The sequence below is a fragment of the Phodopus roborovskii genome, unplaced genomic scaffold (genome assembly GCF_943737965.1).
Source record: "Phodopus roborovskii unplaced genomic scaffold, PHOROB, whole genome shotgun sequence".
NCBI lineage: Eukaryota > Metazoa > Chordata > Mammalia > Rodentia > Cricetidae > Phodopus > Phodopus roborovskii.
Window position 1 is genome coordinate 320,602 of NW_026125901.1, and position 18,717 is coordinate 339,318.

Here is an 18,717-nt window from a genome sequence, read left to right on the forward strand (position 1 = left end):
GTAAGGTGTCTGGTAATCCATTGCAAGACCACAGTTCTAATATTATGACAATGACCTTCAAAAGTTTAAATATAAAATTTTCAAATGACCTTGAAATTCATCCTAGGCACATACCCAATATAAATGAAAATGACAGCATCCATTGTGTACAAATTTTCACAGCAATACTATAATAGCCAGAAAGTGGACTGATATCAGGTGTGCATCAGCTAATGAGTAAAGAAATTATGGGTTAATCATACGATAGAATATTATTCATTCTTAAAGAGGACTAAAGTGCTAATACACACTGAAACATGGGTGAACCTTGAAAACAATGCACTAAGGGCAAAGAAGCCAGGCATGAAAGACCATGCAGTGAATGTTTCCATCCATAGGAAATACAGAGCAAAAGCAAGTCTATGGAGACAGAAAATAAGTTAGCTGTCAGAGATGAATGTAGCAATAATGGGTAAGAGTTTGAGGAAATGACTTCTAATATTTTTGTTTTATTTTAAAACCCCTCACATTGGTTGCAATCATCACCCAGTCCTGTGAAACATGCCTTAAAAACCCAATTAATTTGATGTTTTAGATTAGTTGTATGGCACATGAAAAACACTTCAACAAAACTAATACTGAAAAATACCGAGATGAAATTTTGGTACTTAATATAGTTTATTATTATTGTTATCATTGATTATTCTTGACTGATTTTTTGCTTTGGCATTGGTTGTTACTTTATTTGTTAATGATCTCATGTTCTGTCTGACCCAGAAATTACTCTGTAGTTCAAGCTTGTGTTGAACTCTCCTTGCCCATCTCTCTGAGTGATAGAGCATCCATGACATTCAGCCATTTGAATATTTTAGTAAAAGATGTGAAGGCAGATTTTGATGCCCCATTCTTACTACCTCAATATATATTTTTACAGGCAGACATTGCTTCCTGGAGCCACTGTAACTCAGTCTTTGGGGGCTTTTTGCTAGCTATGCATACTGAATCTGGAAGCTCAGTGGGGATAACTAAGTCTTCCCAGCTCCCAAACAGGACTGAGCTCCAGGCTTGCAAACACACTTGCTTTCCCATTATTCCATGCCTCATTTTCCCTACCATTTTTGCTTATTTTACATACCAAGAACAGTTTTCCTTCCTTCCTCTCCTCCTGTACCCTCACTTCTTCCTTTTACCCACCCCCTCCATTATCCACTCCTCCTCTGAATCCATTCAGATGGGGTAAGACTTCCCATGGGAATCAACATATCAAGTTGATCAAGACCAAGTTCCTCCCGATGCCTCAAGGCTGAACAAGGCATCCCACCATAGGGAATAGGTTCCAAAGAACTAGCTCATATATCACAGGCAAGTCCTGGTCTTACTACTCAAGGCCCCACAACAGACCAACTACACAACTCTCATCCACATGTAGAGAGCCTAGGTCGAGCTCATGCCAGCTCTCTAGCTTTCTATCCAGAGTATAGTCCATAAGCTCCCACAAGCTCATGTCAGCTGTCTATATGGGTTTCCCCATCACCGCCTTGACATCCACTTGCTCATGCAATCGCTCCACTCTCTCTTCAACTGGACTTCTGAAACTTGGCACAGTCAGACATTACACTGGCCTGCCCCTGTCACCTGGCAGAATGCACTCAGGCAGTACTCTGGTCAGCCCAGGGTTCCATGACTACTAGTCTGTAGGTAGGTGTAAAGGACCCCTTTGAAAGTTAGACTCCTGCCCTCTTACACTTTCCTCTGCTTTCTCTTTTGCATTCTAGCATCTCTCGCTCTCTTCTTCTTCTTCTGTTCCCAGTGTCTTTATGTCTCTTTCCCCTCTTCCTCTCCCCCCACTTCCCTTTCTAAATAAACTCTTCATTCAAGCTCTGTCTGCCTGCATGTTATTCCCTCCACCTCAGTCACCCTCACCTGCTATGGATCCTGCTATGCTCCCCCACATGGTCCCTTACCTTGGGACCCCCCACACAGGACCACACATACACACCCCTTCTCCAGCCTTTATTCCTACAGTTGTAACAAAAGAGCAACAATGCCTCCTTTCTAATTCGTATGTTGGGTTCACTTCAGGGTCTGACTAGGAGAACCCAAACCAAGTTTTAAGTTCATCATTTTTCTCTTCTCAAATAATATTCATAACTTCCCTTACCAAAGAAATGTGAAAGGATAGTTCATTCAGTCCCTAATGGGATAGTTCTGTATTGTGGGGTTTATAAAAACCAGAAAGGCAGATTAAAGTTACATTGTTGGTTTGGGTTACCAACACCAAGCTTCCCCAAATAACCAGAAGAACCACAAATTAGTTTCATTAGTTGACTGGGTCTACTAACTAGCCTGCATGAGAAATGTGGTGGCCCTGGTACCAGGTTCTCTGGAGTCACTGTCTATCCTTGGGGATCCTTACCAGAAAATTCTGGGACCTCTGCCCTAGCAGTATCCAATGCAGTGTAAGGAGTAAGCAACTATAATACCCCACAAAAACACCACGGATGTTTTCAAGGGAGCAGAGTATGGACTGGAGCTGACAGATGCAGCCAAGAGTTAGTGCAGACAGAACCCTGTATACCCTATAGGGTATACAATATTGTCTAATGTATATTATCTTCTTAATACACAATATAAATTACTTCCCTGATCTACAACTGAATTTCATATTTGAGAGACAACATGTACACAGATGCCTATTATAAAATAGTCTTAGCAAGAAATGAGAAAGCCATCATGCAATAACCTGCACTCATATCATCTATAAACAATACACATCAATTCTGGTCAGGTTTTGCTGAAAACTCTAAATCTTTAGAGCTCTGTGGGTTTGAGAAACACAGATAGTGTTGTGTCTTGTCTTATGGTAGATTAGAGCCATAACTGTCATCAACCACTGAGGATGTCAATGTTATTTTTTTAAATGGCACAAAAGGACAGAAAGAAAATGAGGATATTTCTTTGATTGTAAATATAATCTTCTTAGTCCTCCTGATGGTTGCAAAATAACTGTAACCTAAAATACACTCTTTAATCTTTAGTAAATTTAATATATTAAAGAAACTCAGAAAAGAAAGACAGCAAAGAAAAAGTTCAAATGTAATTCAAAGACCAAAGCTCTAAATTTTATCTCTAAAGAAGATTCAAAAAGTCTTGTGACATAGCTCAGTGATAAAGCATTTGTCTAACCTGCATAGACACTGGGTTACATTTCCAGCACTGCAAGAAATAAAAGATTCAATGAGCCAACAGATGCTTACTGGAAACCTGCTATGTACCAGACACTGTAATGGCTTTCCCACCGTAAATTATAGTAAAGAAGTCAAATATTATGGAACAAGTTGTCATGGGAAAGCTGGACTTAGTGGACATAATATAATTTGCACAAGACTGTCAGATAAAGAGACTCCCAGAGAGGACTTAAATTCAGAAGGATGATAAAGAAGTATCTGAGTTTGAGTTGATGGAGGATAAAGCTAGAAAAAAAAACTCTATATGGGAGAACAGCCATATTATTCAAGGACTGGGGGTATACCTGCAGAGCCAAAGAATAAGAAAAGCATGGAAGGCTACCCTACAAACATGGGCTGCTTAGGTTAGTTGGGAAGGGGTAAGCACCAACAGGTGAAGTAGTTAGCTTTATCACTGAATAATTTTGCTTGCTTCTCTTCCAAAAATAATTGTGTTCTATAACTTAAATGGGTTTTTTGATTGCTCACTTTACTATTAAAAAATGTACTTATTCAGAGTAAAAATATATTGGATAGAAGAACTTTGAAGACACTGAGCTAAGTTAAAAAAAAAACAGACATAAAGGGACAGAACCTGCATAATTCCACTCATAATGAGGACCTAATATAGCCAGATTTATAGAGATCAAAAGTAGAATAATGGTTGTAAGGGGCTGTTTGGGGGAAGTAAGAGGATGTTTATGTTTAATAGGTAGACTTTCTGTTTGAGAAGATGAAAGAGTTCTAGAAATGGATAGTGATGGTTTATACTGATACAAGGCCACTCTACTTTGATGGTCTATCAATGAAAAGAATCTGGTGAGCACAGCAATATATAAAAGGAGCCCTAGATCCAAAAAAGCACATTAGAGAGAGAAAGAGAATTTGACAGGTTTAAAGTATACTGTGAAACTAGGTGTCATGGTTCTTTAGAACTAATAGGAGGAGACCAGAAGAGCATAGCTAGAATAATTGTCTAAGTTAGTACCAAAACAGACCCTCAAAGGAAGAACTGGGAAGAACTGATAATTTGAAAGATGGCCTCCAGAAGGTTTAATGGGAGTCTGGGGAGAAGAAACAAAGAAAGATAGCCAATAAAGGTGGTAGTATTGAGCTTGTTGCTACTGTGAGCAGCCAAAAGAAGCCTGATTTATTCTATAAAGTCGATGAGGACACTAGATTTAAAAGTTTGGGTGTGGAAGATAGAAACTAGGGCCTCATGTGTGCTAGGTAAGTACTCTATCACTATTCTCTGTCTGTAGTCTGGTGCACTGTGTTGTTTATAATCCAATCATGTCAGTCATAAGGTGACAGCTGCCTCTAGGGCCATCAAGCCCAACTGATGGCCTACTTTAAGTAAGGCTATGAGAGGTTCCAGCAGGCACTGAAATCTATCAGGCAAATACCAGACCTGCAGAGCCAGAATCTCTACTTCAGTGTATGCAAATGGAAGATCAGCTCTTATTTTACATATTCATCCCTGTTCCCTCTCTCTCCCTCACTCCCATACCCCCTACTCCCCTCCTATCTAACCCTCCCCCCAATCCACAGGGAGGGTGATGCCTTCCAGGAGGGATCAACAAAATCTGTCAAGTCATTTGGAGTAGGGACTAGGCCCTCCCTCCTCCTTCTAGGTTAAGGGAGTATTCCTCCATGGGGAATGTGCACCCAAAGTCCTTTCATGCACCAGGGATACATCCTGGTTCCACTGTCAGAGGTCCCTTAGATTGCCCAGGCCTTCTAACTGAGACCCACTTTCAGGGGGTCTGGTTCAGTCTTATGTTCAGTGTTTAGCTGTGTGTGTCTGCTTCTGTTTCTATCAGCTACTAGATCAGGGCTCTGTAATGGCATATAAGTTAGTTATCAATATCATTATCAGGGAAGGGCATTTAAGATAGCCTCTCCACTATTGCTTAAATTGTTAGTTGGGGTCATCCTTGTAAGTCTCTGGACATAGTCAGGAAATTGTAGCAGCAAATGAAATAGTACTGAGCAAGATGAGAAAGGTACCCAGCAAAGAAGATGAAAGGGGTATTTAGGGATCACAGAACAAAGCAGGAAACTCTTGTCATGGGGGTGACAGGGAGTGAATTTTTCCCCTAGGTCCCAGTGAATACAACAAATAAGAATCTGGAAGTTCTTTTCTTAGACTGTGGGAATGAGTTTAGAAAACATTAGTTGAATAACAGTTTACATGGTTCACATACTCCTCCTATATTGTGGGGCCTTAGACACCAAAGGTAGAGGAACAGCTTGACAATTGTGTGAATTAAATAGATATTCTCAATATGTGTTTTCACCCTTTATGTCTTTCTGACTTTCCACAATTCATTTATGGATTATGTTTTTATAAAAATCATATACCACTATCTAACAAAAATGTATTTGTTTGGGAAGACAAATTAATGTTAATTTTCTTACGTACACAAAGATCATATAACTTTAAGGTCCTTTAGACATACCATGCAGACATCATTGTTACTAACTTCTACACATGCATTTTGTTTATTCTTTACAGTAAGCTATGACTAGTTTAGAAAAAAGTTTAAATAAACTCCTGCTTTAAAAGAGACCTGGAAATAGTTTCCAAAGACATTTTTGTCTTCATCCACTTTATTTTTAAAATGTTGTGAAAAAAAGTACTTCAATGTTTTGTATTAAAATACACTAGTATGGAGAATTGTTTTAAAGTCTAAGAGTCAACATTTTTTTCAGATCCTAAGAAAAGATATTTAAACATCTTAAATCACACATCTATTTACTGGAAATTTAAAAATCACCAATGCCTTTCATTTTACAGACTAGTTTTAAATTTCCTCTCCAACAATCCTAAGCCTATAAGCCCCTTCCAAAAGAATTCATGTTTAGGGAAGAAAGCTAAATTTAAGAGATATCTGAGGCTGAAATATATCCTCCAAGAGCACAATAGGAGAAAAAACTAAGAGCTTTAGCAGTTTTAGCTATCTATAGACAAAATGCTTTTGCCTGACTTACATGTCTGGCATCACAATAGCTTTGTACTTTCCTTTATTTTCCAGACATGTCCAATGGAAGTTCAATACAGCAGCCTGGCAGGCTGATTTATCTCCACCAAACTCACTTTCCCCTTGGACACATCTCTATGAAATCAGAAAGAGGAGAATGAAGGATAAAAAGGGAACACAGGCATTATGTCAATTAAGATCACGTGATCTCTGTCAGCAGCTGACTGCTCCTGTGTGCTGATGGGAGATGTCATTCTGTAAATATGTTTATCTTACTGGCTAATGAATAAAGCACTGTTGGCCAATGGGAAAGCAAGATAGGCAAGACTAGGATTCAAGAAGGAGAGAAGAAGTAGTAAGGAGGAGTCAGCATGTAGAGACCAGAGAGAACAGAGGTCCGGGCCCACTCTCCGGTAAGATGAGACCACGTGGAAACACTTAGATTAATAGAAATGGATTAATAATTAAGACAGAGCTAGCTGGTAAGAAGCAAGTAACTGGCCAACAGCATTATATCTAATACAGCATCTCTGTGTGTTATTGGGGCTGGCACCGCGGTGGGTCCAGGCCAGCAGGAAAAACCTACTCGTAACAGTGTGCAGCCACTTTCTGACAACATGAAAACCACTTCTGTGATAATCTGTTTATCTCCATCTGAGGCTGGAAATATCTCCCCATGTTGAAAAATATTAAAAGCTAGCAGAGGACAGAGAACTTGTATTTCCAAACCAAAGTGATTTTCAGCCTCCTGCTTTTGTCCAGATTTAAGATCCTTCATGGAACCAAGAAACATCATCTATTTGAAATGAACACTTTAGTGCATGCACCAATGATAATAGGCGCAAGAAGTACAATTTCACACAAGTGTGTGTGTGTGTGTGTGTGTGTGAGAGAGAGAGAGAGAGAGAGAGAGAGAGAGAGAGAGACAGAGAGATGCTGGAACTTTTTCCTGGTTGTTCATTCCTAGCATATATCATGAAGATGTTATCCAGCTAAAGTTTTCTAAATGAAAGAACAATGACAGATAGATAGAACAGCATATTGCTACCCAGGAGATGGATGGAGAATAAATAGAAGAGTCTCAATCATAGGATTAAAAAGCACTCTGAAATTTCCTTTTATACACACCTCCATAAACCATGTTTGGGCTTTTTGCTCAGTCTGAGACCAGAAACTTTAAAGTGTTAGACAGTGTAATGCTAATAGTCTAGACCCAGGACATTGCATTTGGTGGGGCATGGAAAGGACTGTTTATTCTCTCTTTCCCCTTCACCCACACCCTGTCTCAGAAGTACACATGCATGAATACTGTTGAGGATTGAACCTACTGCTCTTTCCAAAGGACTTTAAATAATGATGAATTATAATCATATTTTTTTTCTAATCATCTTCAAGGTAATGAACTTGTAGGTAAAGTCCTTGTTTCTCAGCTGCTCCATACTTTAGAGTTCAGAGTACTTTGCTTTGGGTCCCCTTTCCATCCTACTATTCATCATTGTGTCACATCATCAATGTGTCACAATCAGAAGAGTTATCCTTCCCAGTGACTGTAGGCAACTGAAACACACACCACTATTTAGAAAATTCTCAAACCAAAAAAGATGGTTGCTGTATTTCTGACTCTAATAGAGGTGTCTATCAGTCATCCCTAAACATATAACTGGGTATTTTTTTCCTCTGCCCAACTATAAAAATAGCTAATTTTTAAAGACACTGTTCTTCTGGCTCTCAAATTATTTGTTGAATCATGCAGAGAGCTCTGTCTTAGTTTCAGTGCCTACTTACTCAAAATGTTACAATGCAGGGCTGAGGTTATAGCTCAGTGATAGAACATATATGAGGTCCTGGGTTCAAGCCCAAACACCACCCTGCCCTCTCCTGCTAACATTACAGTCATTTTAAAGAATAAAATAAAAAGGTTATCTATGGAAACCCTACAACACAGTCATGACTTTCCATCTTTCTAGTTCACTTGCTCAAATCCCTCAAATGTAAACATCCTTCAACCAAGCACTTGTAATCTGTGAGTCTTACCACTTGAACCTACCAATCAAGGATCATTATCTTCCTTCTCATTCTATCATGCATTTCACCATCAATATCTTCAGTTCCTGTGGGAAAACTACGTGAAAATGGCAGTAGGATAGGGGGAAGACAGAGATATGCATGTACAGTACTATTTCCCAGAAAACAAGATCAGAATTAGGTGCAATATCATTGTTCAGGATACATGGACAGACCTTGACCTTATGTATCCAGTCTTCAAAAATGATGGTGTATGTTTCATTTTTTGTTTCATAACTTCACCACCATAGATTTTTCTAATAAGTGAATAAAGCTGTGTTTGTATCATTTCCATGTCAAATGGCCTGACTCTACTTTAAAACAGTTCACAAAATGTTAAGAGAAGTAGAATTTATGAAACACATTTGAGTTGGTATAGGGACCAGCATCCACATTTCATCTCACACAAGGAATTCTAAGGGTTCTAACAGAGGATACCTGGAAAGAAAGAGGCTATGAACTGTCCCTGGAACCTATTAGCTCCTTTCACTCATGATAGAAAAGGTTTTATCCTTTAATAGCATCTACCTTCAAACTGGCTGAATTTTCTTCGAGATAAGAATATCTCATGATATAGATCAAGGATGCTCCTTAACCATTATCTGTTTTGATTAGGGGTCCTGGAAAACAGCCTCAGAGAACGGTTTGGATATGGAAGTTTTATGAGGACTCAACATATAAAAAAACATTTTGCTGAGAGAGGGATTAAATTGAGACACAATCACAACATGGAAATCATAGACAAGGAGTCCAGTTTTTTATGCCACCACTCTGGTTGTAAGGTGACTTCAGAAAAGGGAATTTCCAGTTGCAGCTGCCATTCTCAGCCCATTCTACAGCATCCATTACACTACCATTTTTAAAATTAGAAACTAGCTTGTTTTACATGTCAATCCCAGTTCCCACACCATCCCATCCTCCTGTTCCCCCCATCAATCCCCATCCAATTCCTTTTCTGCTCCTGAGGGAGGGCAAGGCCTTCCATGGGGGATCTTTAAAGTCTGCCATATCATTTGGAGCATGGCCCAGGCCCTCCCCCATGTGTCTAGATTGAGAGTGTATCCCTCTATGTAGCATAGGCTCCCAAAGTCCATTCTTATACTAGGGATAAATACTGATCCACTACCACAGGCCCCTTACACTGCCATTTTAAAGTCAAAGAATAAACCAAAATTTCAATGCTCTAAGTATATTAACTATAGATTTACATTTTAACCACCTAAAGATATATTTGAGACAGTAATATTTGAATAGGTCTGTGATGTCTTCAATAAATATTGACAAGTTTTCCTTCAGTGTCTCTGAGGCTCTTAAAGTAAAACGGTCATTCTCCCCCAACAGTATCTCTTCTAAACTACATAAAAATGTCTCTCTCAATATACTATCCTCAATGAACTTCACCTGTGTCTTTGCCTCTCTCTGCTTAGTGTATATCTCAAAGGTATTGCTCATCCACATCCTTACATTAGCTCAATGTTTGGTAAAAAGTGCACTCAATAGAGGTTTGTTGGGTAAACAATGTAGCCAAACAATGAACAAATGAGCAAACTTTGTTTTGTGTCTCACAGAAACCACAACATAGGAAAATGAATCTGATAAAATGAGGACAACTCATTTTAATGCACACCGTTATGTGAGCTTATCATTGGTGCTTAGCAAGGACTGTTTGATTATTACTGACTAGCATAACATAAAAGGGCCATTGTCAGTCAGCTGCATCTCTCATCTCCCCTAAGTACACTAAAATCTATCATAGGATTTGAATGCAAACGGAAAAAGAGATTAAAATGTAACCATGAAACAGCTGTTTGATCAGCTGTTACAATAGGCTATGGATGAAGCTGTATTTCCATCTTATCTAGATGGGTAAAAATAATCAGTCACAGAAAATGGTTAGTTACAAGGCTATCTTCTTTTCTGTAACAAAATATATCAGTTACTTAATAATGATACACTTCTAGACGACCATGATAAATTGTATCCAATACTTTTAAAAGTTATAAATATGCATTCATAATAAGATATTGTGAACATAAGGTATTGACTGCACTTTTATCGATGGAAAAACTCACTAAAATTTGAAAATGTGAATCTGTTTATGATTTATACTATCAACAACTTCAATGCATTACAATTCTGAATTGACAATCATGGGTTTCTTTATGTTGTACCATGAGGGAGAATGTTGATTTCCTTTTGAATTGACTAAGAAGCTCATACTAAAGTCAACTGATGCAAATTTCATGGGGTGACAGTTTTAAAAAGCTTAAAGAATTGAAGTAATTCCTAAATTTATTTCTAAGAATGTTCTAAAGAAATACAATTATACACAACAACTTATATGTATAATAGATTTGTCAAAATGAGAAGAAATTTGAGGAAAACCCCACCAGTGTTAAATAAGTTGTAATAAGTAATATGAAGAATTCTTATAAAGTTATCAAGATAATATGGGATCCCAGAATTCAGAGGTAGGAGGGCAGAAAACCTCAAATTTGAGACCATCTTGGACTACATAATCAAATCAAGTCAAGCCTAGTCTAAGTGAGTTTCAGGTAACATTGGGTTGTATAGTAAGGTCCTGTATAAACAAAACCAAACAAATATAAGAACATTATCATATGAGGGAAGAACATGTAATATGTAGATAACCCAGTATAAGTGACCTGTGGAGTCCTTTTCTTGTGGGAGATTTAGAGAAAGAGAAGAAAGCAAGTCTGTTATAGCACTGGGACTGAGTATGAAGAGAATTCAAGCAAAATGGAGTCCCAGCACTAAGAGTAGAAGTGGGCAGGAGCTCCCACTCCTAACCCAGAAGCCAAGCTATCTCTAATTGACAACTTCAATTGGAAAAAAAAAATTCCAACAAAAAAATTTGTTTTCTCCAACAGACTCTCATCTTGCTGCCCAGCAGTGGATGGCCAACACAAAATGAAACAAATGGTAGTTTTAGACATAACAAGTTTGGTCATACTGTTTTGTTTAGGCATTTAAAAAAAAATCTTAGTCTTTTGTTTGTATATTATGGTTTCCAGTTTTGTGTCTTTATGGGTTTTGTTTGTGTGTATGTGTGTATCTGAATGCATGTGTGCATGCATGTGTGAATGTGTGTGTGTGTGTGATGCTTTGGGTTTATTTTGTTTTGTTTGTGTTTTAGTGGTTTGTTTGCTGTTTTATTTGTTTGAGAGAGAGAGAGAGAGGAGGCATGGAGTATGATGGGTGGGGAGGTAGGGAAGATCAGGGAAGGAAAGGGGAAATTATAATCAGTATATTTTATTGTATGACTTTCCAACAAACATAAGTACAAAATATGTAAGCATTCATGACATGTTATTAATTTTAAAATGGATAGTAATGAGTATATAATAGTTTCCATGAATAAAATGTAGATTGAAACATTAAGAGTAGGTATTTTTATGAGGTTTAATTATTAATTATAGCTGACTTTCATTTCCTTCTTGCCATTTTCTGTAAATTTATAGATTTTTCAGCAAATACATATTATTTCTGTGGTTTTCATTACTAAAAATATTCCCAGTTCTCTAAAATGTTTGTGAAAATATAAATCACAAAATGGGGTAACTGCAAATTTCACTTATTTAAGTGGCACTGTTTCTTCAAACTTCTGATGGTATTCTGGTTGCTAATTTAATTGGCTGCTGATATTTCATCCTTCTGTTAGATGACATAGAATCTTCTCAACAGTTTGCTGCTATAATGTAGAAAACTGGGAATAACACATAGAAGTGTGATAAAGATTAAAATCATAATGCTATTTGACATAGAAACACAACTGAGAGCATAAGAGGAAAAAATAGCCTCACCTACAAATGATGAAGCCATGACTCCACATTTAATATGAAAAATAGTTAGAAATGTTGGACAAATTGATTTAAAAGAGTGAGGATATTGGGACTAGGAGCAATAAAACTAATACCTGTCAGGATACCTTCACCATTGTGCAATTTTGGAAAATGTGGTGATGAGAAAGCCAGAATGAAATCATGACTGAAGAAAAAATTGACACAAGATCAAGGGCTTAAACATTTGACACTTCAGATGGCATTTAACACTATGTGACAGGTTGCATCTAAGTAACAATTGAAGGAAAGGATCATTCCACAAAGATATCTTGTGACCTACACACACATGCCATGTCGCCATGTCACTAACACCCACCCATACACCACACACAGACATAGACACATACACACACACACACACACACACACCTATTAATAAATAATAGTGAAATATAAAAAATATGAAAATTAATAAAATATTTTATAAAAATAAAAGCATTTAGAGAAATAAATAAAATCTGGTGTTCTTGGGCTGGGGATATAGCTCAGAAATGCAACACTTTCTTAGGTTTCATTCCTAACATAACACAAAATGAAGCAAGTGGGGGCAAGGTGGTCATATCTAATAAATAAAAATCTCAAGATACTTCATATGATAAATCACTGAAAAACATTATCTTAAAGGAAGCTTATTGCTTGCATGTTCAAAATCAAGAAAGAGTTTTACCCCTTCATAAATCTACGTAAATTAGTTTTACGAAGATACCTTAGGAATAAGAATTGAAAGTTGGGGCTAGAGAGATGACTTATCGGTTAAAGGCCTTGCTGTTCTTGCAGAAGTCTGGGGTTTGATTCCTAGCGCCCACATGGCAGTTCATAACTATCTGTAACTCCAGTTCTATGAAATCCAACACCCTCTTCTGGGGCCTATGGACATCAGGCACATACGTGATGCAGATGTATACATGTTAATAAACACTGGTGCACATAAAATAAAATTGAACAAATCCTCCAAAAATAAAAATAGGCTGACACGTATATAACCAGAACAAATCTCCAAAGCATTCTGGTGAGGGACAAAACCATGAGTTCCTTAGGTCCACAGTACGTCCACACAGAGATTCATTTTGGAGCTAATAGGATATTTAATATTTCAAGTTTTCAGAGTCCCTTCAGTGAAGTATTACCCAGTGACTTGATACAACAGCAAAGTCAATATTTACTGGTGGACCAGCTGTCACTTATGAAGAAAGATGCTGAAACTGAGAAAGTATTGTCCTATCTGAGTTGCACATTTAGAAAAACAGTTGGGATTTGAAGTCAAGTCTCAAGCTCCTCCAGTCTTTGGGCTTCATCTAGGTTAGTCCTTTTCCTTTGGAAGATATTTGGTTAGCCCCATTCTTCAATAAGTTCTCAACTGCAGAACTTACCTTCTCTAAGTTCAGAGCCTGGGAATACTTATAATCCTCACCAGGGAATCCTATTGGTTTAACTCATTTTCTGGGGGCTATGGAAGACTAGAGAACAGGAGACAAATCATAGTGTGTCCCTAATTTTGATCAGTTTGTAATTAGATGAAGGCTCACAAATCTTTAATCAGATAATTTGTCTTTGAAGACATTGTCTCATTTACTCTGGGCTGACAGGAAATTCACTGTGTAGCTGAGAGTGCTTTTGAACTTCCAATCCTTATGTTTCTGTGTTCTGAGTGCTGAGAATACAAGTTATGAATCACCATGGTTTGTTTATACAGCACTGTAGATGGAATTGTGGACATTGTGCATGATAGGTAAGCATTGTAGCAACTGAGTTTCAGCCCCAGCCCAAAACAGATGATTTAAATATAGCTTAGTAGATGAGATGGTGTAATATAGACAAACAAAGGACACTGTCAAGATTATAAGTATCATATCTATCAAACCTAAAGCTGAAAGTGAAGTTATAGGCTATTTGTGCACATGGTCATATGCAACTGTATATATTCCATTTTTCCTGGGTCCTAGCTAGACCTACAATTACACTTTTATCTTCTCATCTGTAATAATTTAATATCACTAATTTTATATGCTATTTAAGCTGGAGACATTTCAAGGCATATCAGTCACAATATATGTGAATTTGAACATTAATAGAAATAGATATATGAATTTACTCAATTTGGGTGCTAACACACCATTTGTCATTGTTGATATTTGGAAACAATTTTATCAACAATGAAATAGCATTATATGGACTTTATTGTGTTAGTGCTACTGGAGGACAACATCTTGGAGAAAAATAATCTACAAACTAAACTATCTCTTGAAGTTCACCAGATAAATCAGAGCCAGAGGCCACTGGTATGTTTAATTTTGTCAAAAATTGTAGAAAGTATTAGAACAATTGAGGTACTCAGGTATAGTCTGTTTTTAAAACAACCTTAATGTGTATAGATCAGTGAAGGTAAATTACCCTACTAAAATTTTCTGAGAATTTCTGCACTTGCAGCCATGTGAGTGAATGAATGATATCAGAGCAAAGTTAATTGTTATCATCCCACAGCTGGACATGGGGGAACACACCTGTAATTCTAGTAGTATAGAAAGGTGAGACCAGAAGATCTCAAGATTAAGAACAGGCTAAGCATCAGATTAAGACTAGATGTCCAACAAAGTTATTGTAGAGAAATAGCTACACTGGGCAAAGGTTAAAATACTGAAATTTGCTTCTCTGACAATGATATTTTCCCAAGGAGTAGAACTGCAGCAGTAAACGGGGCCAATCCTAACAATATCTGCAGGCATAAAATCAATTCTAAGTCTTTATATAGCAATATGTTTTGGGTTTATAGTATTTGACACATTTATGTTGTAAATATACCTTTCAAAGTGAGTTTAAGTTTTTTCTTTAAATTCAATCACTGGCTTCATATATCATCTGTACATGGTGTAAAATAATACACAGTGCTTGCAAGCAGCATTCTCCTTCTTAATAGTACTTGATGTGTGTGTGTGTGTGTGTGTGTGTGAGAGAGAGAGAGAGAGAGAGAGAGAGAGAGAGAGAGAGTGTGTGTGAGTGAGAGAGAGAGAGAGAGAAGCTAATTTTGCAAGTCAATTTCTCAATCTACTATTGTGTAAGTGGTCACTTTGTGAACCTGAAAAACAAGAATAGCCAGCATCTTTGCAGATGCTGAGCCCCTTTCCAAGCACCCAACATGCATTTTTCTCTTTATTCTGTTTTATATAATAGATAATCTAGATATTACTATTATCCCCATTTGCTAGATGAGAAAATGAAGGCAGGGTATGGCTAACTATTTTTACCAAAAGTAGCAAAGCTTGCTAGATTGGACCAGGCAAGACACAATGCTTGAAGTTGCTGCTGCTGTTCCTTTAAGGAAGGGAGCCTAGACCTCATTGCCCAACTAGTGGATGAGGGTATTGCAGCCATTGTCAAAGGCTCAGTTGTGCCTTAAGCCCACTATAGTGACTTCTGAAGATGTACAAGAACCCAGAAACTGTGTCTCTTGTGATATGTGGTTCTGCCTGCACAGCCCACTAACAGGCTTCCTCCTACCAATATATTCTAGGTGTAGGAAGGCATTGTCAGAATCCTATGAAGCTGCCATGAAAAGCCAAGCATGTAGACAACGATCAATATGCTATCTTGTGTTAATTCTATTAAGTAACAGTATTGAATGTATAATACTGTCTGTTGTTAATGTATTTACCTTTCATTGTAGTGATGACAGGAGTCAAGGGGCCACAATAAGAACAACATCAGCCTGGCTGGGGTGATACTGAAGCACAGATTTAGGGCTTTACAAATTTCTCCATATGAGGAACCAGTGAGCATCTGCAGCCCGTCAATGGTAGGTTGAAGGATGAGCTGTGGCAGGACAAAGCTGGAAGTGGGCATATCTCTGCTAGTATTTCAATTTATACACACATTCTATTGCTACCTCCTATGTGGACACTTCCAGAAAAATGATTTGTTCCTGAAAAGGAAGTAGTTATTACATTTAAACATGCCCGTTCTTGCTCCCAGGGACTGGAGATCGCATCAAGAGAAATAACCAAGGCACAGAAAGATAAGCAGTACATGACCTCACTGGTATTTGGGAGCCAAAACTGCTGATCTCATAGAAGAGAGTAAAATGGTGATTACTAGGGGCTAGGAAGGGCCGGAGTAAGACCATACAGTCAAACAGCAGGTAGCAGAACACAGTCATATACAATGTAAGTTAGAATGTTGTATATAATATAGTAGTTTGTAAAACTGTTCAATTTGAAGTCTGAGGACTGCACCCGAGACCTTGTGCATGCTTGGAAATCATTCTACCACTGAACTACAATTCTCAGCCATATATGTTGCAAAATGCTGAAAGCAGCAATCAAAGGCTCTCATGCAAAGCAATACATATTTTACAGAAAAAGAAATGCTAGTTACTCTGAGTTTGAGTATACTGTGTGTGTGTGTGTGTGTGTGTGTGTGTGTGTGTGTTTGTGTGTGTGTGTGTGTGTGTGTAGTTATGAGGTAATACTTCTTAAATGTGTACAAATGTTATAGGTCAATTGACTTAAAAACAAAGATAATTCTGGTTGATACATTAGGTACAGTGTCTCACTAATGGAAGATATTTCATAATCTATCTTTTTTTGTGGAAAAAAGACCTAAAAGTCTCTAAACAAACAACAGTGATCAGAAAGTAGGAACACAAATTATCCTAACTTGGTTAGAACATAGCTATATGTCTATTGAAATATCACACTGTGCCTCATAAATATGTTCAATATTCAATGTAAATGGAAAATTTGAATAAGGTGATAAAAATATTAACTACCCTGATTTGATCTTTACAGATTGCATAAATGTAAAAGATTATCATGTAGCACACCATGTATTTGTAATACTAAAATTACAATCAAAATTAAAACTACATATGTAAAAGTTGTTTTTAAACATCACTATTTGTATTGTATATAATGGTAATGATTTTTACAGTACAAAAATGAGGGCCCTCTTTGGGACTACTTATATATTGAAAGTGCTTTTAAAAATGTGTTTTAACTGAATAAGAATGTCATCATTTTCCTCCTTCATTTCTTCCCTCCAGCTCCTTCAAGCTGCTCTCCCCCAGACAAGTATACACCCTGGATTTCACTGGGTTTTAGAAAAGGGAAAAAGAAAAAGGCTCTCTGTCCCAAAAGTAAAGAGAAGCAAATCACAAGCCTTCTTTCTAAACTTCTGAAAAATAGGCCCCCAAAAAACCAACCAAACAAACAAACAAACTGTTGTGACTCAAAATGGTAAGTGGAAAGGCAAAGTGTTTCATCATGACATTTCCATACAGCATAAAGCATACCTGATCCCATCCCTTCTCACCTTCCTCTCTCATCCCCTGTGTCCTTCCTCTCCACTAAGTACCTCTTTGTACTTTCAGTTGCACTTAAAACTAGTCTTTCTCCTGCTTTATTTTTCATGGAAGCAATCTTTTTCTTCCCCTCTCATTGAGAATTAATTTTCTAGTACACATTCTGAATCATTTAAGTTTTAATTTTTCTTCATGTTTATCCGTTAGTAAGCTGTCCCTCCGTGAAAAAAGAAATGCAGAAGCAGGTGATGAGAAGGTCAAGCAAAATCCTTAGGTGAGCACAGGAAATAGAGCTCACACGTGGATTGTGTGGCATCCATCTAGACTGAATATTGCCATGGCTTTTCTGTTTTACCTTGGCTGGGATATACAAATTTCCAAGCACAATATCAAACTATAGATATTTGTGAACATTTTGGCTTAAGGAGACTGCCTCCATTTTTTTTTTCTTTTCATGACAGAGGAAGAGGTTAATCCCAAAGGCATCCCTGCCCACAGTGTCCCTGAGTTCATGATCTCTTATGACCGTGAATGGCAGTCCCTATCCATGTTAGTCCCACCGGCAGACAGCCAACTCACTCTTGTAACCATATAGATCACTCACCCACCACATGTTGGATTATAAGGCTGGTTCATGTTCCTCCAACGATCTCAAGTAAGTGCCTCCTGCCTCTCCTTTCCCAAGCCCAGAAAAATCTTTCTCTTTTCTGTTTTGGGAAGCTCTTTCTTAGCTTTTATTTTGGTGATTAAGTGGGATTCACTCCAGACTTGCAAGATAGTTCCCATGGCTGCAGCAACCCAAACATTAAAATCGAAACTGCTGTGCTTCCTGCCAGCTCCAAGTGGGAGATTCAGTTTGCCCTGCCAAATTTGGGGAAATGGAAGACCTTCCATGGCAGGGAATCACTTATAATCAGACATTTCTAAAGAGCCATTCCTTGGTTGCATTGAACATTTTAGGCATCACAAAGAAAGTTATATATTAACTAGCTATACCCTCAGAAGGCCTCTCTGTTTATCCTAAAGTGAGCAATTAAAATTTGCTGACAGCTTTAAAACTTATCAGAATTATCAGGTTTTCCTAAGTTTAATCATTAGCGAAGTTTAAAAAACAAAGTGGAATTTGCAAACAGTGAAATATAAACCATTGTGTCAATCGCTTCCTAAGTTATCATACTGAGTGAGTGTACTCTCCACTTGGCTTGGATCATTTCTTCCATGGCTACGACTTTAACTCTCTTGAGGCACATCTGTGCCACCAATTTCCTCCTCCAGTTTCCAGCTGCTAGATTTCTGTTCCACAGTGT

The 18,717-nt window shown here is 37.7% G+C and overlaps 1 protein-coding gene across 2 annotated transcripts in view; it reads right to left on the reverse strand.

Annotated features, from left to right (window-relative positions):
• Window positions 1–18,717, reverse strand: part of Maob (monoamine oxidase B) — a 107,380-nt gene that overhangs the window by 83,773 nt on the left and 4,890 nt on the right. The window contains exon 1 of one of the 2 annotated variants that reach the window (XM_051178925.1): window positions 18,015–18,124. The exons of the other annotated variant lie outside the window; for it this stretch is intronic. The gene's annotated coding sequence lies outside the window, so the exon portion shown is untranslated. Of the gene's footprint in view, window positions 1–18,014; window positions 18,125–18,717 lie in introns of those variants that run through there. 2 annotated transcript variants of the gene reach the window in all.